Source organism: Euprymna scolopes, chromosome 23, assembly GCF_053919585.1.
Source record: "Euprymna scolopes isolate OS-2025 chromosome 23, ASM5391958v1, whole genome shotgun sequence".
NCBI classification, from domain to species: Eukaryota; Metazoa; Mollusca; class Cephalopoda; order Sepiida; family Sepiolidae; genus Euprymna; species Euprymna scolopes.
Window position 1 is genome coordinate 61,476,822 of NC_136504.1, and position 19,471 is coordinate 61,496,292.

The 19,471-nt window shown below is 34.6% G+C and overlaps 1 protein-coding gene across 1 annotated transcript in view; it reads left to right on the forward strand.

Annotated features, from left to right (window-relative positions):
- The window catches only part of LOC145245705 (zonadhesin-like), a 116,163-nt gene that overhangs the window by 11,390 nt on the left and 85,302 nt on the right, over positions 1-19,471 (forward strand). The window contains exons 3-4 of the mRNA XM_080107244.1: positions 4,600-4,710; positions 5,871-5,981. The gene's annotated coding sequence lies outside the window, so the exon portion shown is untranslated. The remainder of the gene's footprint in view (positions 1-4,599; positions 4,711-5,870; positions 5,982-19,471) is intronic.

Below are 19,471 nucleotides of genomic sequence, written 5' to 3' on the forward strand. Positions count from 1 at the left end.
CTCAAAACAACGAGATATTATAAAAAAGGCTTACTGGGAAGTCATCAGGGATCTCATGAGAGATGCCCCATGGGGAGATGTTCTTTCTCTCCCTGCTGAACAGTGCGCAAATGAGATCACAGAATGGTTCAAAACGGCAATTGAGGCACATGTTCCCATATGGAAATTTTACAGCAAACCTCACTCTCCCCAATGGTTTACTTCTACTTGCGCAACTGCCATTGCTCAAAGGCAGTATGCGTACCGCAGATTTAACCGACATAAGTCCAGTTCAAACAGACGGACGTATATAGAAGCTAGAAGTAACTGTAAGAAAGAAATAGCGACAGCTAAAAGAGAATTTATTCAAACCACCAAAAAACGCATCGAAGCACAGAAATTAGGAACCCGTGACTTCTGAAAAATCTATAACAGTGTAGTAAATAATGGGCAATCAACAATTCCCCCGCTAACCAACAATCACGAGGTTGTTTGCTCAACAACCGCCGAGGCTAACATGCTTGTCAGTCGGTTTGCCTCCAACTCCACACTGGACCCTTCTAACCACCCCCTCCCTGACTTTCCTTTGCGGAGCGACACCACGCTAGAAGATCTGAAAATCATACCTGCCTAGGTGCATGCTATCATAAAAAACCTTGACACTTCAAAAGCATGCAGACCCGGTCTCATCCCGGCTGTGCTATTAACAAAGTGCTCCGCTGAAATAGCTCCAGTTTTCTCCAAACTCTACAACAAATGTCTTAATGAATCTTGCTTTCCTGCCTGCTGAAAAACTGCTTCTGTGGTACCAGTTTTCAAGAATTCTGGCGAAAGAACTGACTCATTAAATTATCGCCCCATTAGCCTCCTCCTACTTTTCGACAAAATATTTGAGTCCATAATTAACCAAGCTCTAGTCCATCACCTCACAGACGCTAAACTTCTGACTGGCCAGCAATATGGGTTTAGGCAAGCCTGTTCCACAGCAGACACCCTAACTGTAATCTCTGAACGTATATACCATTCACTGGACAAAGTAGCGAAGGGTAGAGCGGTAGCTCTAGATATATCTAAGGTTTTTGACAGGGTATGGCATGAGAGTCTCCTCGGGAAAATTAGATCATACGGTATCACTGCAAGAATACTTAACATAATTAAATCCTTCTTAGATAAGAGAAAATTCCAGGTTGTCCTCGATGGTCGTACGTCTAAACAATATGATATAAATGCGGAAGTGTCTCAAGGGTCTATCCTTGGACCTCTATTATTCCTAATATTTATAAATGACCTCCCCGACAAAATTGCCTCTGAGATGGGTATATATGCCAATGACACCACACTCTATAACAGGCATGACAGGAAAACAAATGAACACATAGCTAAAGATATGGCAGAAACACTAGAGGATGACCTCCAATCTGTAGTGGAATGGGGACATAAATGGATGGTCACATTCAATGCTGCCAAGACTAAACTGGTTTCCTTCAATAATTACAATAAATCTTCTCTACCACCAATGGCAATGGCCAATGACTCTTTATCTGAAAGTACATCATTTAAACTCCTTGGCATAACGTTCACAGGAAACATGAGTTGGAACAATTACATTGAAAGCATTTCCAGGACCGCTGCGAAGAAGGTGGCCTCTCTCTACCGTGCTAGAAAACTACTAACACCCGAAAGTATCCTGTACATCTACAAGGCCACCATTCGCCCATGTATGGAGCATTGTTTTCATATTTGGGCTGGTACATCTGCTACTAGTCTCTCGCTGCTAGACAAGGTTCAAAAGAAAGTCGCTAACAAGATAGGTCCTGAACTGTCATCTAGGCTTCAGCCTCTGTCCCATCGACGAAATGTTGCATCCCTCTGCCTGTTCTACAAGCACTTTAATGGTGGATGCTCTGAGCAACTGCAAGCAATTGTGCCTCCACCACGTAAACACCCTCGACAAACCCGACAGGCAGCTAAATCCCACCCCACACAGTAGAGATCCCTAGATGTAAAAGATCTTTCTACTGCAGTAGTTTCTTTCCCAGAAACGCTAGATTTTGGAATTCCCTTCTGGGTCCCTTTTTCCCCAACTGTATTGACATGCAAAAGTTCAAGTGTAGCGTGAACCGACATCTTGCTGCCCAACTCCCTGCATAGTACCCCAGTAGATGTTGCTCCTGAAGTAGTCCCCTACACCAAAGTGGCGATGTGCCTTGTTTGGGGTGAAAATGTAATAAAAAAAAAAACTAGAAACAAACAAATATTGAAAATATTGTGTGTATGTATATATATAAATGCATGCAGATAGATAAATAGATAGATAGATAGATAGATAGATAGATACATGCATACATACGTTATAATTGCAACGTCTTGTCAGACGAGTGCCACTCCCTCAGACACTTAAAGTCCATGAGCCCTAACATGACTTTTTATTTATTTATTTTTTTTTAGTGGTACCGGCGAATTCACACACTCAAGCAGACATGACACTGAAGACGGTCATTTATATATATATATATATATATATATATATATATATATATATATATATATATATATATATATATATATATATATATGTGTGTGTGTGTGTGTGTGTGTGTGTGTGTGTGTGTGTATATATATACGCACACGCATACACACACATATATCCATAAACATACACATATATATACATATATACATGCATACACAATACATAATACATATACATACACACATGCATACATACACAAATACATACGCATATATACACACTTTCTACCCCAGCATTTCAAGCCTACACGCGTCACAACTTTTCCATTGCTATAGGACTATTTTATAGACAAATGCTTGAGTATCTATACAAAGATGATGTTACAGAGATTTAGCTTTGTACGACAGCTAAAGCTCTCTCTCTCTCTCTCTCTCTCTCTCTCTCTCTCTCTCTCTCTCTCTCTCTCTCTCTCGGTTCAAAATGTTGAGGTCCAGCAACAAGCAAGAGCAAGATAGCCAGTAACAAGTTAAACTGCAGACCAGTTTAATGCGGGTATTGGTCTCCCGCTTGATGGTTTTTTTTTAAATCAGAGAGTTGCTTCTCATAGACGGGTTGCCTTCACCACAGCTTACGGGAGCCCTCTCCACCCCACATATACATGGAAATAAACACATGCATGCGCACATACATGCATACACACAGAATGCGCGCAAACATACATATGCATGTACACACACATGCAAACATACGCACATAGAGGCACAATTTATAAGCATGTAATTACATCTGAATACACACACGTACATATGCACATACACGTAAAATACACATGAAGGAGCGTTCCAAAAGTCATATATCCTCAATGACCAGGATGAAGGTGATGAGTACAATTCAATGAGTTTGACAAAAAAAACTAAATATACATAGAATCAGACGAAAAATCCACATGAATAGAACAGCGTTTCAAACGGCTGGAGTTTTTTTATTTTTAAATAAAATGTTTGTACACAAAAACTCACGTCCCGTAGGCAGACAATGACGAATTGACACATTATTTACAACTAAATATACATAGAATCAGGCGAAAAATTCAAATAAACAGAACCGCGTTTCAAACGGCTGGAGCTTTTTTTTTTTAATAAAATGTTTGTACACAAAAACTCACGTCCCGAAGGCAGACAATGATGACGAACGTCACACGTTATTTACAGCGAAATATACATAGAATCAGACGAAAAATCCAAATGAACAGAACGGCGTTTCAAACGGCTGGAGATTTTTTTTTTTTTTTTTTTAATAAAATGTTTGTACACAAAAACTCACGTCCCGAAGGCAGACAATGATAACGAACTTCACACATTATTTACAACTAAATATACATACATACATACATACATACATACATACGTACATACATATTTGATTTCATTAAATACAATAGCTAGAGTATGGTTAATATTTTGTAACTAGGCTCCAACAATATTTATCGTTACCTACATAATTTAAGAAATTTTTTATTTATTGTCTCTTTCATAAAAGTGTTAAAAATTATTTGTAGACCACAAAATTTTGTTACGTATTTTTATATTTACAAAGTTTTTATCCCAAAGTATGTATATAAAGTATGTTTATTCATTTTTTCTGCGTTCTCTTTTGGTATGGGCATAGTGAATACATACTTGAAAGTTGAAAACAAATGAGTAAATACGCGGGTCGTTCCAAAAATAAAGCTTCCTATTAAAGAGCTAGGAAAACGGGAGTGGTACCATTAAAACGAATGACCTTATGGGCTCCAGAATTTATTTTTCTATATAGTCACCAAAATCCTCAATGCACTTTTGCCAGGAATCCAATGACATACGTCCATGATAGGGTTTGTTTTCTTAGAATCTCACAGCGTTAATATCTGCAATAAAGATATGAAACTTTCAGATCATGAATGTATAAGTTACATCATCTTAACAATATAATTCGCCATCCTCTCGGATCCATTCGGATAGATTTTTTTAAAAATAGGAGGCATTACTTTTGGAACGTCCCTCGTAATAAAACTGCAGCACTTGATGTAATTAATCAGTATAACACATAAAAAGTATGATTTGTAATAATAATGATTGTTGATATAATTAATTTGATTATATTTACAGGTCATTATTGTAAGTTTGACACATGTAAGAACGGTGGTACATGTATCCCCATAAGACATGGATTTGAATGTAAATGTACAAAGGAGTATAACGGAAGACGTTGTGAAAAAGGTATATTTATGAACATTTTAAACAAACACACTTGAATTTTTAATATGCTTATTATATAAGTATTAATAAACTAACTAAAATATAAGTATTAATAAACTAACTAAAATATAAGTATTGATAAACTAAAATATAAGTATTAATAAACTAACTAAAACAATAAATAAAGTTATAACATTTATATATTATAATTCTAGATTGTGAAAACTTATAAAAACATTCACAACAAATACTTGTCTAGCTACAACTGTCAATAATTATCCTTGCTCTCTTCAAAAATTCAATAAGCCAAGTTTATATTTACAAAAATTCCATAAGCCAAGTTTATATTCTATAACTGTCCGATTGTGGAACACAATAGCATGGGGTTGCTTTCCATCTGACTATACCAATGTGGTTTTCAAATCTAATGCAAATAAGTTCTTGTTGAGGCGTTCTCTTAAATAATCAAACCCTACCCAAGTTCCACCATTACCGCTCATCACGGTGTTATCTACCAAATACTTATTAGCCCCTATTCTCAAATGGTATTCGGGCTTTGATAAGGGGTGACCATCTAATAATAAAAGGCACAGCAATCTAATTTGACTTTAACTATAGATCGTGTTTTCATCTTGCGATATTTTGCCGTCTTAGAATGGCTGTATTCATTTAAAAAAACCTTAAGCAGAAAACGACATTATTTTCGCACCAACCTAATATTTTATACAAATTCTCTTTTAGCGACAATGAAAATTATGAACAATTACATTTTTGAAAGTTTAAAAACAAATGATTAAATGATAACAAAATTTTATAACATTAATCCAATTGATTAATGAAATTTGAACGTATTATTGAATATTTTATTGCATATTAATTACGAGTTTTAAATTTTTGGTGCTAATGCACTTACTGATCCGCGCTGTTTTTTTAAATCGTATTTCTAAGTTTAATTAAAGTTTTATTATATGTTTTTTATTCAATTGTAAGGTTAAAGTACAGAATATGTACAAAACACCCTCCCCTCCCCATGTTAAGAATGGCTTTTTAAATAATAACGTTATTATTTCAGCACAGATCAATAAGTACATGAGTACCAATTTTTTTTCACGTTCAAAAAATGCTTAAAGAGTTACATAATTTTGATAATAATAATCATTTATCTAAAATTGATCTTACAGGTTATTGTACTTTTAAAACACCTTGTAAAAACGGCGGGAAATGCATAATAGGAAAGGATATAAGATACTGTGAATGTATTCGGAAACATACTGGACCTTTTTGTGAAGCAGGTACGTGCACACATATTTTAAACACGTGCCGTTTAATGGTTCTTGAATATTTCTTTTATTTACAGGGTTATTCAAAAATCAAGAGACTTTATTCAAAAATCAAGAGACTTTATTCAAAAATATAAATACTTTATTCAAAAATTAAGAGACTTTATTCAAAAATCTAAAGACTTTATTCAAAAATCAAAAGACTTTATTCAAAAATATAAAGACTTTATTCAAAAATCAAGAGACTTTATTCAAAAATATAAAGACTTTTTCAGATATAAAAATAATTACTTTTAAATTTTACCCTTAATGGTAGAATCAAATCAAGGTATGGAGAACAATATGAACTCGGATGGTTCTGCTAACAAGAAACCCAGAGTAATGATGAATGAGTCTCTTTTTGAGTTAATAAAAAGGCTTGTTGGGCAAGATGTACCTGCAACGGAAATTATGCAGATGAGAGGACAGAGCAAGTCTACTGTGTATAAAGCCGTTTCAAAGATAAGAGAAAATCCAGATTCCTCTTATTCTGAGAATTATGGAAAATCAGGGCGACCTACAACACAGCATCCTGACTTGGTAAACAAGGTTAAAATATTATTAAGGAAGACCAGTCGTTAACTCAAAAAGGGATTCAAACAAAGTGTGAAGAAAAATTTGGATTTACCCCGAATCAAACCTCCGTTTGCAGACTTTTGAAGGAAGCGGGGCTAACAAGAAAAAGGCTGAAGAGGAAGGCAGCTGTCGTTAACACGAATAATCACCGTGAAAAAATGAGAGAATACGCCAGGGCTTTTGTGGGATATCGAAACCGCGAAGTTTTGTTTCTGGATGAAACAGGCTGTAATTTGCACATATCCAAAAATTATGGATATTCGCAAATTGGTGTAAGCCCAATTACTTATGTGCCCCCTTCTAAAGGACAAAACCTATCAGCCTGCTGTATTATTTCACAGTTCAGCTTATCCTATTACAAACTGATTGATGGATCGTTTAATAGGGAGAGGTTTCTTGAGTTTCTCGTCGGGGCTGTTAATGAGGGTGTGTTATGGAGAAATGTAGTCTTAGTAATGGATAACACCCCAATCCACAAGACAATTGTTGTTAAAGAGTTTTTAGAATCTCACCAGATTGAAGTTGTATATCTTCCCCCTACAGCCCCGATCTTAACCCTATAGATTTTTTTTTTGGTATGGTTAAGTCTAGATACTCGGCCATAAGACCTCGTGCTGTTACTAGGGAAGAATTAAAAATTAATGTTGGTAATATTTTGAAAAACTTAAATGGGGAGGATGTGCAAATTTTTGAAAATCTCATAAGAAATATGTGGGACCTAATCTACCAAGTAATAACAGGTGTTGAATAAATGAAATTATAAAGTCTCTTGATTTTTGAATAAAGTCTCTTGGTTTTTGAATAAAGTCTTTATATATTTGAATTAAGTCTTTATATTTTTGAATAAAGTCTCTTGGTTTTTGAATAAAGTCTCTTGGTTTTTGAATAAAGTCTTTATATTTTTAAATAAAGTCTCTTGGTTTTTGAATAAAGTCTCTTGATTTTTGAATAACCCTGTAAAACTGAATGAACTAAATATTGAGCAAAAGTATAGTAATATTTCTGAATTTTTAAAATAAGGATTTGTGTTATTTGGATTGCTACTGGGTGAGTGTAATTTTCGCAACGTTTCAACCGATGTAACCTCCAATCTTCTTCAGGTGTATCTTGCCAAATGCTGGAATTTTTCTGTCGAACTTGGGAATCTGCACAGAATTTCATACGGAACCTTTTATTTAAAGTAGCATGCTCTCATTCCGTCAGCCATGATTGAATAGAAGTCCTAAGTAATTCGCTAATAATGTTTTTAGTGTTGCCTTCAATGAGGATTAAACCTTTAACCTCGAGAAAAGCGTAACTGTATGACTGAATTTTAACAAGTACTTTATCAACTACACCACGGATAATTCTAGCGTGAATTTTAGGAAAAGAAGACATAATTATTTTAAAACAATTGTAATTAAAACGATTAGATAGGGCAAAAAACGCTCATTAAAATTCTATATAAAGTAAAAGTATTATAATGAAAACTTATTTTAAATTACATCATTTGCAATCAAAATTAAAGTTCCGCAAGAACTTTCTAATCAGTCTAATAATATGCTTACTTTTAGTAATTTTCAGATGCAATAATGATTACATTATATCCGGTGTTAATCCGTGTTTTTTTTTTTGTCAGAATTATACAACATAAGCTTATTTTGTGTTCGAATAAAACAAAGAAGATAAATTCGAAAAGTAAAATAATTGTCCTCCACATGGTTTCTAAACTATACTTTTATTGCATAGTAAAATGCTAATTATTTTTTTTTTGTCTTTAATATACCGTATTAGAGATATAATTTTGTTCCAAAAAGCGATGCGGCACGCTGAGCGCACAAAACTTAAAATCAATTTACTATTGCTCATGAAATATGTAAAAAAAAAACTATTTCACTGAGTACATAGGTTAAACTGAAGTCTAATATAAATATAAATTAAACTATTTTTAAAAGAATTTCTTTAAAAACATAATTAATGTGTTTTCGCAACAAAAGTGTTACAAAAACATTTTAAATTCTTAAATACAATTCGTCTCTCTTTCACATAACACTTGAAGTAAAAAATATCAAAAATAAAGTATTTATGAAGTTATTTTTTCAAAAATTGGATAACCAGATATATTGTATATTGAAATGCGGAAGAAATGCGAAACATTATTTAAGAGTTTAACATTGTCTCACTGTTTTTTTATCACAAAACAATTATGCTTTGAAACAAATACTTTTATTTATATATATTTGCATTTCACTTATTTAATACTAGGAGAAACCGTGTCCCAGTGTTAGGGTTAGGGGATATAAAAGAATGATTTAAATTTAAGAATAATCAATATTAGAGTAAGAATTCATAAAAATAGAAAAGAAAACTCACTGTGAGTAATTTCGCTGATAAGAAATTATTTTGTCATTTTTTTATAGGAACATAAGCAACAATTGTAAAAATTCTTTACAAATTTCTTTGATTGCATTGTTTTGAAGTGTTCGTTTAGAATGGAGTAATTCCGGAATAAGACAATTAGCGGGAAACCAATCAGAGGAAGCGAGTTTTCCCGCGGGAGACTTTATTATTTTTTAAATTCTAATACGGGAAAGTTAATGCTATATCTGTGTTTGTATGAGTCATTCAAGAGCGGTGTAAGCTTAGAATAAGTGGAAATTGTGGACTTCCTTCCGGTGTAGACTGGTGGTGGTGGTGGGAGGGCTAAATATTTAGAGAGAAGAATAGGGACTCCTTCCTCTAAAGATGTTGCGATTGTGATGGCGTAGATCCTAGGATGCAATGTAGCAGTCTATTATAACAACTTAAAGTGTCTAAAATGGTGTTGGAAAATCACAGAAGGTAATGGAAAATACCTTAGTCGTATTGAATTTGTATGTGGCATCTGTTGTTGCAACACTACAATACTTTGGTCCAGAGTGGAATATAAAAAAGATCATATTAGTTATTTTAATAGTATTAAATTTATAATTGATTATTTATTATTTATTAATTATTTTATTAATAATTTTTATACGTATATTATATTATTAATTATTATTATTAATTATGTATGTTATTATGTAGTAAATATTTTTATATTTTATACATTTTTAAAAAGAAAATAAAAGGTCATAACAAGTTTTAGAGAATATGCTCTCTCATGGCATTATATAACCCAAAAGTAAATTTTAAGAATTTTGATAAAATAGTAACAGAGTAATATAGATTAGTTTGTAAATTATTACTAATAAAATTTCGTTTTTTTTCTCAAGTTTTGTTAAATTAGGCTGCTTATACCATATTTGCCGTAAACGGAATTAAACAAATTATATTTCGATTACGACATCTAACATCTATCAGCTGTGTACAAAAATTCATAAAGATTTGTGAAATTATTTTATATACACAAAAATGAAAAAACAATAATATTATTACCTCTTCTTTCTGTCGTTAATTTAATTCCTGTCCTTTAATCTATAATATAAATCTCACCTGTTTGTTTACGCGTATGTATGTATGTATGTATGTATGTATGTATGTATGTATGTATGTATGTCTAAAACTTTCGACAGAGGCGACGGATTTTCATGAGACCGGTATCATTTTGAAGCTCGCCTTTCGGACGACAAATATCGAAAAATTGGCTAAAGACATTAATTCCTTCACTCCCAACTTGGCAGTTTTCTAGAATGAGGGTTGATTATTTTTTTGCTTCGCCATTTTTGCAAGTCATCGTATCGGTTGGAATGATTTTACTAATTTCAACGTTCTGAGCTTCCGTTCGCGTCATGGAGTAAGGTTAAGATGTCAGGTTTTATAAAGGAAAGGGGTCAAAATCTGAGTGTGGTGGTTATAGAGAAAAGGAGTCAGAATCTGAGCCTGGTGGTTATTGAAGCAGTGGGAAAGGTTTTAGCAAAGATTTTGCTAAATCGATTGCTGAAATGGATTTGTCCCTCTATCATCTCAGAAAGTCAATGTGGTTTTAGATCTGGCCGCGGCACAATGGACATGTTATTCTCTGCGCGACAGCTAATGGAGAAATGTATGGAGCAGCAAGTGCCTTTGTATCAAGTTTTTGTCGAGCTGACAAAAACGTTTGATACCATTAATCGCTTAGCACTCTGGAATATTCACAGGAAGTTAGGCTGTCCTACTAGTTTTGTAGAGTTGCTTCAGCAGTAACACCGGAATATGAAAGTCCAGGTGAACTTTAATGGATCTCTGCCTGATCCAATTTCAGTTGAAAACGGTGTAAAACAAGGTGACATACTTGCTCCTACATTATTTTCCATATATTTTGCTGTGATGCTGCTGCATGCTTTTAACAATTGCGACATTGGGGGTGAGTTTCGGTTTCGCACATCAGGTAAACTTTTTAACCTTAGACGACTCAATGCAAAGTTGAAAACTTTTCAGAATCTTTTTCTTGAACTTTTATATGCAGATAATGCAGACCTTGTTTCACATTCTGAAAGAGACACACAGATGATTATGGACAAGATATCAGAAGCTTGCAAAGCTTTCGGGCTCACTATCGGCCTCAAGAAAACATGTTATGTATTCCCCTCCTATAGGAATACCATGTGTTGAATCAAACATCTTGGTTGATGCTAAGAAGTTAGAGGTCACGGACAATTTTGTTTATCTGGGTAGTACGCTGAGTAAGAACTGTACGCTTGATGCTGAGATAAATTACAGAATAGCCAAAACCAGTTCTGCTTTTGGTAAATTGGAAAAACGTGTATGGTCTGATCGGGAAATCTCATCAAAAACAAAGCTAAGTGTTTACGAAGCATGCGTTATCACTACATTTCTAGGTATATGGGTCAGAGACCTGGACAACATATAGAAGGAAATTCAAGTTATTGAAAAGGTTTCACCAAAGTTGTATTCGGTAAATACTTAATATTAACTGGATGACTCCAACATCTGACACTGTGGTTCTTGAACGATCAAGTAGTAACAGTATCGAAATGAAAACAATTCAAAATCAGATACGCTGGACTGGGCACTTGGTTAGGATGGAGGACAAAAGACTTTCTAAACAACTGTTTTATGGCGAGATAGATGGAGATAAAAGACCACAGCATAAGCCAAGGAAAAGGTATAAGCATTCTCTGAAAAACAACTGAAAATATTTGAGATGGATATACATAAATAGGAAGCTCAAGCGGAAGATCGTTTACTGTGGAGGAAACCCATCAGAGAAAGCTGTAAGACTTTTGAAGAGCGGCGTGTAGAGCTTGCTGTCTTAAAACGCGTTTTAAGAAAGCAGGATGATAGTTTAATGTCAGAGAAATTGCAACAAGAACTAAAGTGCACTGTATGTGGCAAATACTTTCTTTCAAAAGCTGGTTTTGTTAATCATATGCAATCACATAATCAAAGACGTGGACGACAGTCTTATTAGGAAGCTTCCACAGCACACCTGGCAACGCTAAGTTGTCATATGTGTGATCTGATTTGCAAATCAGTGGCCTGGCACGGCATTTGAGGATTCACAATATTACCATACCATCACCTATACACGAAGGAAAGTTTTTATGCCACATTTGTGAACTTTCATGTAGGTCTAAAGCTGGATTGAAGAGTCATCTACGTGCACACGGACGCAAAAACATTTAAAGAAGAGATGGCAAACTTCTGACAAGAAGTAGAAATCATTATGTATGTATGTATGTATGTATGTATGTATGTATGTATGTATGTATGTATGTCTAAAACTTTCGACAGAGGCGACGGATTTTCATGAGATCGGTATCGGACGACAAATATCGAATTTTTGCAAGTCATCGTATCGGTTGGAATGATTTTACTAATTTCAATATTCTGAACTTCCGGTCGCGTCATGGAGTAGGGGTAAGACGTCAGGATTTCTTTCACTTTGTTTTTCCGCCTTCGCATCACAGGTTCAATCCTGTCTGCCTACTACCACGTTTTTATGCTAAACACACACATCCAAACACCCTGGCAAAACCGCGCACCCAGCCTAGTATTTAATAAATAAATCAAATCATTCATGATGAAAATATAGATAGACACGATTTAGTAACGTTCATTTGCTTATATTGAAGCAAATACTGATAGAAATGTCTATCATATTGGAAGAACGAAGATTTTTAACTTAGCTATATTAGTCATGAGTGACCTGTGTACTCTATTTTCTAGAGTATTTCAATGAGATTTTTACCATGTTATAGAGACTTGTGACGAAAGTATACTAGTTACTACTTTACACTTATATACATGACTGTTCCATCATCGAAATATAAGACATGCGTAACTTATGGATAGCAATATCTAACACACGTTTGAATCAAATCAGGTCATATGTGTTGATTTACGTACGAATACTCATAGACAATATTTAGATTTCTAAGCAAGAATGCTCATCATACACATTTTGTTAACTTACGTTACGTTTGATATAATATTTATATATTTATCTACTCAGCTTGGATAAGTTTTATTCATAGACAATAAGACTCAGTGTAGCGTTGTTGCTCAACGGAGAGAATAAACAACACAATGGCGGTGAATAGCGAATAATGTTCTGATTTTCCTAAATAATAATTCTGTTTGATAATGTAAAGTCAGAATTTTTAGATACTGTTATGAAAAATTATATAATGTTTTGGTCGGCAGATAAGTGTCTGTGAACGAAAAACGATTTAGAATATTATTATCTTTCTTGAAGTTGTCGATTATTTCTTATATGTCGTGTATAACGCTAAGCAAGCGTTCAACAACTACCTGTTCTAGTTGGTGTCGGGTTATAAATAAGAGCTATCTGCTCATATGTAAATTATACTTAATTTGCATATCACTACATCTCCCTATAGCAGAGGGACTCTATGCCGCGAGTACTTCTTGTACTTCTTCTTGTGCCATCCTGAACATATTTTCCTTTATCTATATCCTTTTCCTTGGAGATCTGGATCTATCGCGTCTCTCCCTACTTCTTCCACCGCAGTCTCAGGTAGGAAAGCATCGATTTTCTCCTTCTGTTGCACGCATGCTTTTATGCCCTTCTTTACCGTCTAGGCCATCCTTTCCGCTATCCTGTTACTTTGAGGGTGATAGGGAGGAGTCTTGTAAGGTCTGCATCCTATTTTTCTTAACCATTTATGCAAATCCGCATCCGCAAATTCTGGCGCGTTATCGGTCATCAATGTTCTCGGTATCCTATTTCTCGAAAATATTACTCTTAATATTTGTTTTACGGTGGTACTTTTTTATCAGGTACTCACCACTTCATGCCAACCTGAATATGCATCTACTAATATTAGTCATATCTCATTTACATGATCCATGTGTATTCTGCTTCTCGGGGCCACACATGTATTTTCTTTTGCTTGAAATTCCTGAGTTCTGTGCATTTTGTACATTTTTTACGTAGCCTTCTATGTCTTTTGAGTACCCCGGTCTCCATGCTTCCAATTTTAATCTTATTTGCGTAACTACTACTCCACAATAACCTGTCTCCTTTGTGTTTCTGAGGGAACTACCAAGTCTCCATTACATATTACCCCGTTTTCTATAGTCAGTTTATATCTTATTTCTTTGAATGGTCTCTCAGCCATTGAACAATTTCCCCAGCGATTCTCTTTTATTCTCAACACTATTCTGTTTAACACTTTGTCATTTGTAGTTTCAGTAGCCATTTTATCTACAGATATTACATCGGTTTCTACAAGGTTCAGGAATGTGTCTTCAAATTCCTCGTCGTTTTTGTCCTTATCCTCTCGATAAAACCTCAATCTAGATAAGACATCAACGTGTGGTATCGTATTCCCTTTAACATACTCAATTTTAAAGTCGAGTGCCATCCGTCTGATCGCCCAACGTAATATTCTGGACGTTATAACTTTCGGTAGTTCTTTTCTTGGGTTGAAAATAAATTCCAGTGGTCTGTGCTCACTTTTCAACAAGAACTTTTTTCCTATCAAGAAATGTTTTGCTCTGTCCGTTGTCCACACAATGGCTAGTGCCTCCCTTTCTATATTAGAATAATTGTGTTCAGTCGTTGTTAATCTCCTCGATGAGTACATTACGGGATGACCATCTTGTGACAAAATACCGGATACGGAATGCTCACTAGCGTCAGTAGTGAGTTGTGTCCTTCTTAGGGTCAAAAATTTGTACTATTTGCTTTTTCGCCAGAATCTGTTGTAAGTTTTTAAAAGCTTTCTTTTGGTGCTCTAACCAAATGAACTCCGCATTTTTTTTTTAATTTCGCAAATGGTTTCGTCAACTCATTATATTTTGGTACATATTTTCTATAAAAATTTACCAAACCCAAGAAAGACTTCAACTCTTTTATATTTTTTGGTGTAGCCACTTTTAGAATTTTCTCTATTAGCGCTTCATCTGGTGAGATCCCTTCCTTTGATATTGAGTAACCCAAAAATGATATTTTATTACTGTTGGTTACACACTTTTTTTGTATTTACTGTCATGCCAGCGTCTCTTAGCCGGTTCAGTATATTTTCAGATTTTTAAATCTCCAACACATATATCGTCTTGATAACAGATGGTATTTTCGATATTTCCTATTACTGTTTCAATAGCTTTTTGAAAAATTGCACTTGCCGTTTTTATACCATACGGCATCCTTTTCCACCTTTACAAGCCTATAGGTGTGTTTATCGTCGTCACTTCTTTAAAATTTTCATCTATGGGAATTTAGTGGTAAACTGATTATAGGTCTATCTTCGAAAATAATTTCATTCCGGCAAGTTTATGTAAAGCTACTTCCACATTCGGAATAGGGTACGAGTCTTTATGGTTCACCCCTATTTTATAATCTCCACAAATTCTCAATTCACTGTCTTTTTTTAATACCACAATAGGTGATACCCATTTACTTCCTCCTGAAGGGGCAGGTTCTAATAAATCTTTCTTTATTAACTTTCGCAACTTAGCCATTACTAACGGTGATAAATGCACTGGCTCTTTTCTCGCTTCGTAGTAAGAGGGGGGAACATTTTCTTTTAATTTCAGGCTGGCTTCATAATTTTTTAATTTTCCTGTTTTTTTTTTCCATTTCTATCTCATTAATCAACCCCAATAGTCCATGCGTTTTTCGGCAATTTGTAACTATAATGGGTACTATTTCATATTTTTCTTTAGCTCTATTGAACCTTCAAAGTAACCCATAATTGTTATAACCGAGCCATCAAACTAACGTAATTGTACGTTGCTTTTTTTTAAACACGGTTTTCCCATTTTCCCCCACAAATTTCTGGGAATTATGATTACTTCACTGCCAGTATCTATTTGCATTTCAACAACACAATTGTTGATTTTCATTTTTATTTTGTATCTCCATTCCTTGACCCAGTATTTTGTATAGATAAATTCTAGAAACATATTCAATGGCATGTTTGTAAGTTGTAACTGTTCCATTAGCTTATATCTATGTGCCGAATTATGCATGCCTTCAATTAATCTTAGTTGAATTAAGTCGTCTTCTGTTGTCTGTTCTTTTGTTCCTAGTTTTTCAAAGCCACAGTATTTACTCGCACTTCTTAGCCGGTGTAAATATTTTACTATCTGTTCATCCACTTCCTGCTTCATTGTCATAAACTTGGTCCTTTCTGCAATCACCAGTCTTTTCTTTGGCCTCATGTTTCCCTTGATAATCTGATTTATTTCTTCGAACGTTATTTCTTCTAGTTCTCGAGGGTAAACCCTTGTAGCAACCTTCATAATTGCTTCACAACCAGCGTTAGCCATGAACAAGTCGGTGATTTCATTCTCCCTTCCTTGTTCTATGTTGTCTTTCAACGTTTTGCTTCTCGCATTAGCAGCAAAGCAACGAACCCAAGTATCTACGTATTCCAAGTTTTCAGAAACCACAGAACATCCTATCGTCGACACCATTGATATGTTGTGTATAACGCTAAGCAAGCGTTCAACAACCACCTGTTCTAGTTGGTGTTGGTTTATAAATATGAGCTATCTGTTCATATGTAAATTATACTTAATTTGCATATCACTAGCATTTTCTCTAAAAATCCTGCGAAAATATAAACAGACATATTCATTTGCTTGTATGAGATTAATTGATTCCAATTTTCGATTTAGATGATGTTGACAATACATTTATTTAGTTAATTAACATATAATTAAAAGGGTGTTGTGTAAAAATGTTTTAGAAAACATATTCTTTATTACAAAATATTATTTCAAATGTCTGATACATCGATATAAATTTAATTAAAAGCAAAAGTCGATAAAACCGGAAGTCAACATTTAAAAATAGATGGCAAAACAAAATCTGCCCTTTTGGTGTTGCTCATTCTGTGGTGCCTCAAATCTATTCGATCGGACGATGTATATTATATTAACTTCACCGTATGCTGAATATTCCTTAAACCGCCCCAAATTTTGTAAGGCTGATTAAAAAAATAATTTCACTAATAAAATTAACTCAAATAAGTTAACAGAAATTGGGTTGGATTTGGATGTCTATTTTAGTTTTCAAAATTGAAAAGTTTTAAAAGCACTTATAAAGTTAAACATTTATCATCTGTTATATCTGTGGAAAGGTTTTTATGAAAAATTACGACAGACATCGGTGACATCATTATATAGTACAGTAACGATGCCTCTTATCTTTTGTGTTTTAAATATCTTTCACAGAGGTAACGAATCATTTTTATGAAATATTTATTAGACAGAATGGATAGTCACATGAAATCAGAAAGAGATTATACAGTTTAACACTCGGGCTTTTACAGCAGCGTGGAGAGAGAGAGAGAGAGAGAGAGAGAGAGAGAGAGAGAGAGAGAGATTACACTAAACCCGTGCACTAATCATGTTACGTCGTGCACACAATGAGGCTAAATGAAACCGAAGACTTTTCTCGTCTGTTCTGCTTGAGTTTGTTACCGAAAAAGAGAATTTCCTTTCCCGGAAATCACATTTCCTTTGACCTCTACATGCCACACTTATCTCAATTCAAACTTGTGCCCTCTGTTACTTGGTACTCATGCAGATATTGATCCAGGTGTAACTCAGCGTTCGCTCTGCATCTCCCGAAACATGACGTCAACAGCTCGGATTCTGCTGATGCCTGACATAACACAAATCTGAGCCAATTACTATGCCGTGTGGTTATTTTCAACTTGATGCGCGTGCGCGCGATCTGAAAATCCGAGTAGCAGACGACAATTTGGAAGAGGATAAAAAGAGAAAAAAAATTACCATTTCTTACTTTCACGTCAGAAAACTACTAACGATGAATTTTACAGTCTTAAGCGAGCAGCTCAAAACAACAAATGGAGTCCTCGACTTTTGTCAACAAAGAAAGTTGCCGGCACAGACGAAGAAATGTGCATCATGCGGTCACACGTGCAACCTTGCTAAAAGAGGAAATATAACCGATGACTATGCCTGGAGGTGTCAGGATACCAAGTGCCGACGCTTGACATCAATCCGGACGGGTACCTTTTTCGCCAATTCTCTGCTGACAACTGCCTGCATAATAAAAATCATCTACTTGTGGCGTTAGAGCGAGCAACTCAGAAAGATTTCCAGCGCGAATGTAGAATAAGATCGACGCACACCATCGCTGACTAGACGAATTTCTGTAGAGCCGTTTGCCGGGATTATTTTCTTAGGAATCCCCGGCATACGGTGGAGATAAATGAGGCTATTTTCAACCGATGCAAGCATAATGTCGGCAAAATACTCACACCGGTCTGGGCCTTCAGTGAATACGATCCCACCGAAAAAGAGGGTTTCTTGGTGAGTGTATCAAACCGAAATGCAGAAACCCTCCTTCCATTAACAAAATATATATATATTCTACCGTGGACCACGGTTGTATAAAACTGTTGGAATACATATAGCAAAAGGGGGGAGGAGAGGTATCGCCATTTAACGGTAAACCACAGACTTCACTTCGTAGATCCTGAAACGAAGGCTACGAAGAATCATGTGGAGCTAATGTGGAAGGAAGCCAAACAACGCAACAAAATAGAATGCGGGACAAGCCGGGAGCTTTTGGATACATATCTTTTAGAGTTTATGTGGAGGTAAACATTTGGTAGCACCTCGTTTGTCACCATATTAGCTCACATCGCTGAAAGCTACCCGGTTGATGACGAGCTTCCTTGCATGTCCGCTACTTTTTCTGCGTCCACTTTGCCGTTGTCTGATGCTAGGTACGGGAAAAATGAATGCTGATGCTCAAAATGTATAAACATTTTGACCCCTCCCTTTGCTTAAAAATTCACTAAAAATCAGGAAATTAACCAATTTTTATAAAATTGTCAGTATTTATCAAACAATGATCGCGGAATATAATGAACTTATTATTTTTATGTAAATCTGAGTGGAAATGTATTATTTTGTTTAAACAAAAAATACATTTATTAAAGTTATGGTTTTCAGTAGTAAATAAAAACGCAAGAATTTATTTTTGCTTTTTTATATAAATAAATCATCGTAATTTGTCACAAAAAAAAATAATGATTTTTACAGGAACATTACGAAAAAAGCCCTAAAGTCCATATTAATGAATTCGATATAACTCGAAAAAAGTGAATTTCCCGAACTACCGATATTACCATTTAATTAAGCATTGTTTATTTAATATTTTCACACAAAAAATTATAATAGCAAAAATATTTCTACTTTTTTTTTTAAATTACAGATTTCGCATAATCTTTATATGCAAGATTTTAATAATTTCCTTGCTCGACAGAATGTGAAATTTTCGGCGTAACATAAATTTTATATAATCTCGAACAATAATAAAAAAATAATTTAATAACAGGAACATAAAAAATAATTAAATTTTAAAAATGATAAAAATTGATACAAACGTTCAGAATAAGAATGTATGGATGCACGTCTGGGAAAAAAAGAAATCTGACACCCCTACCTCCTTTTTACTATCATGAATTCATTTTAAA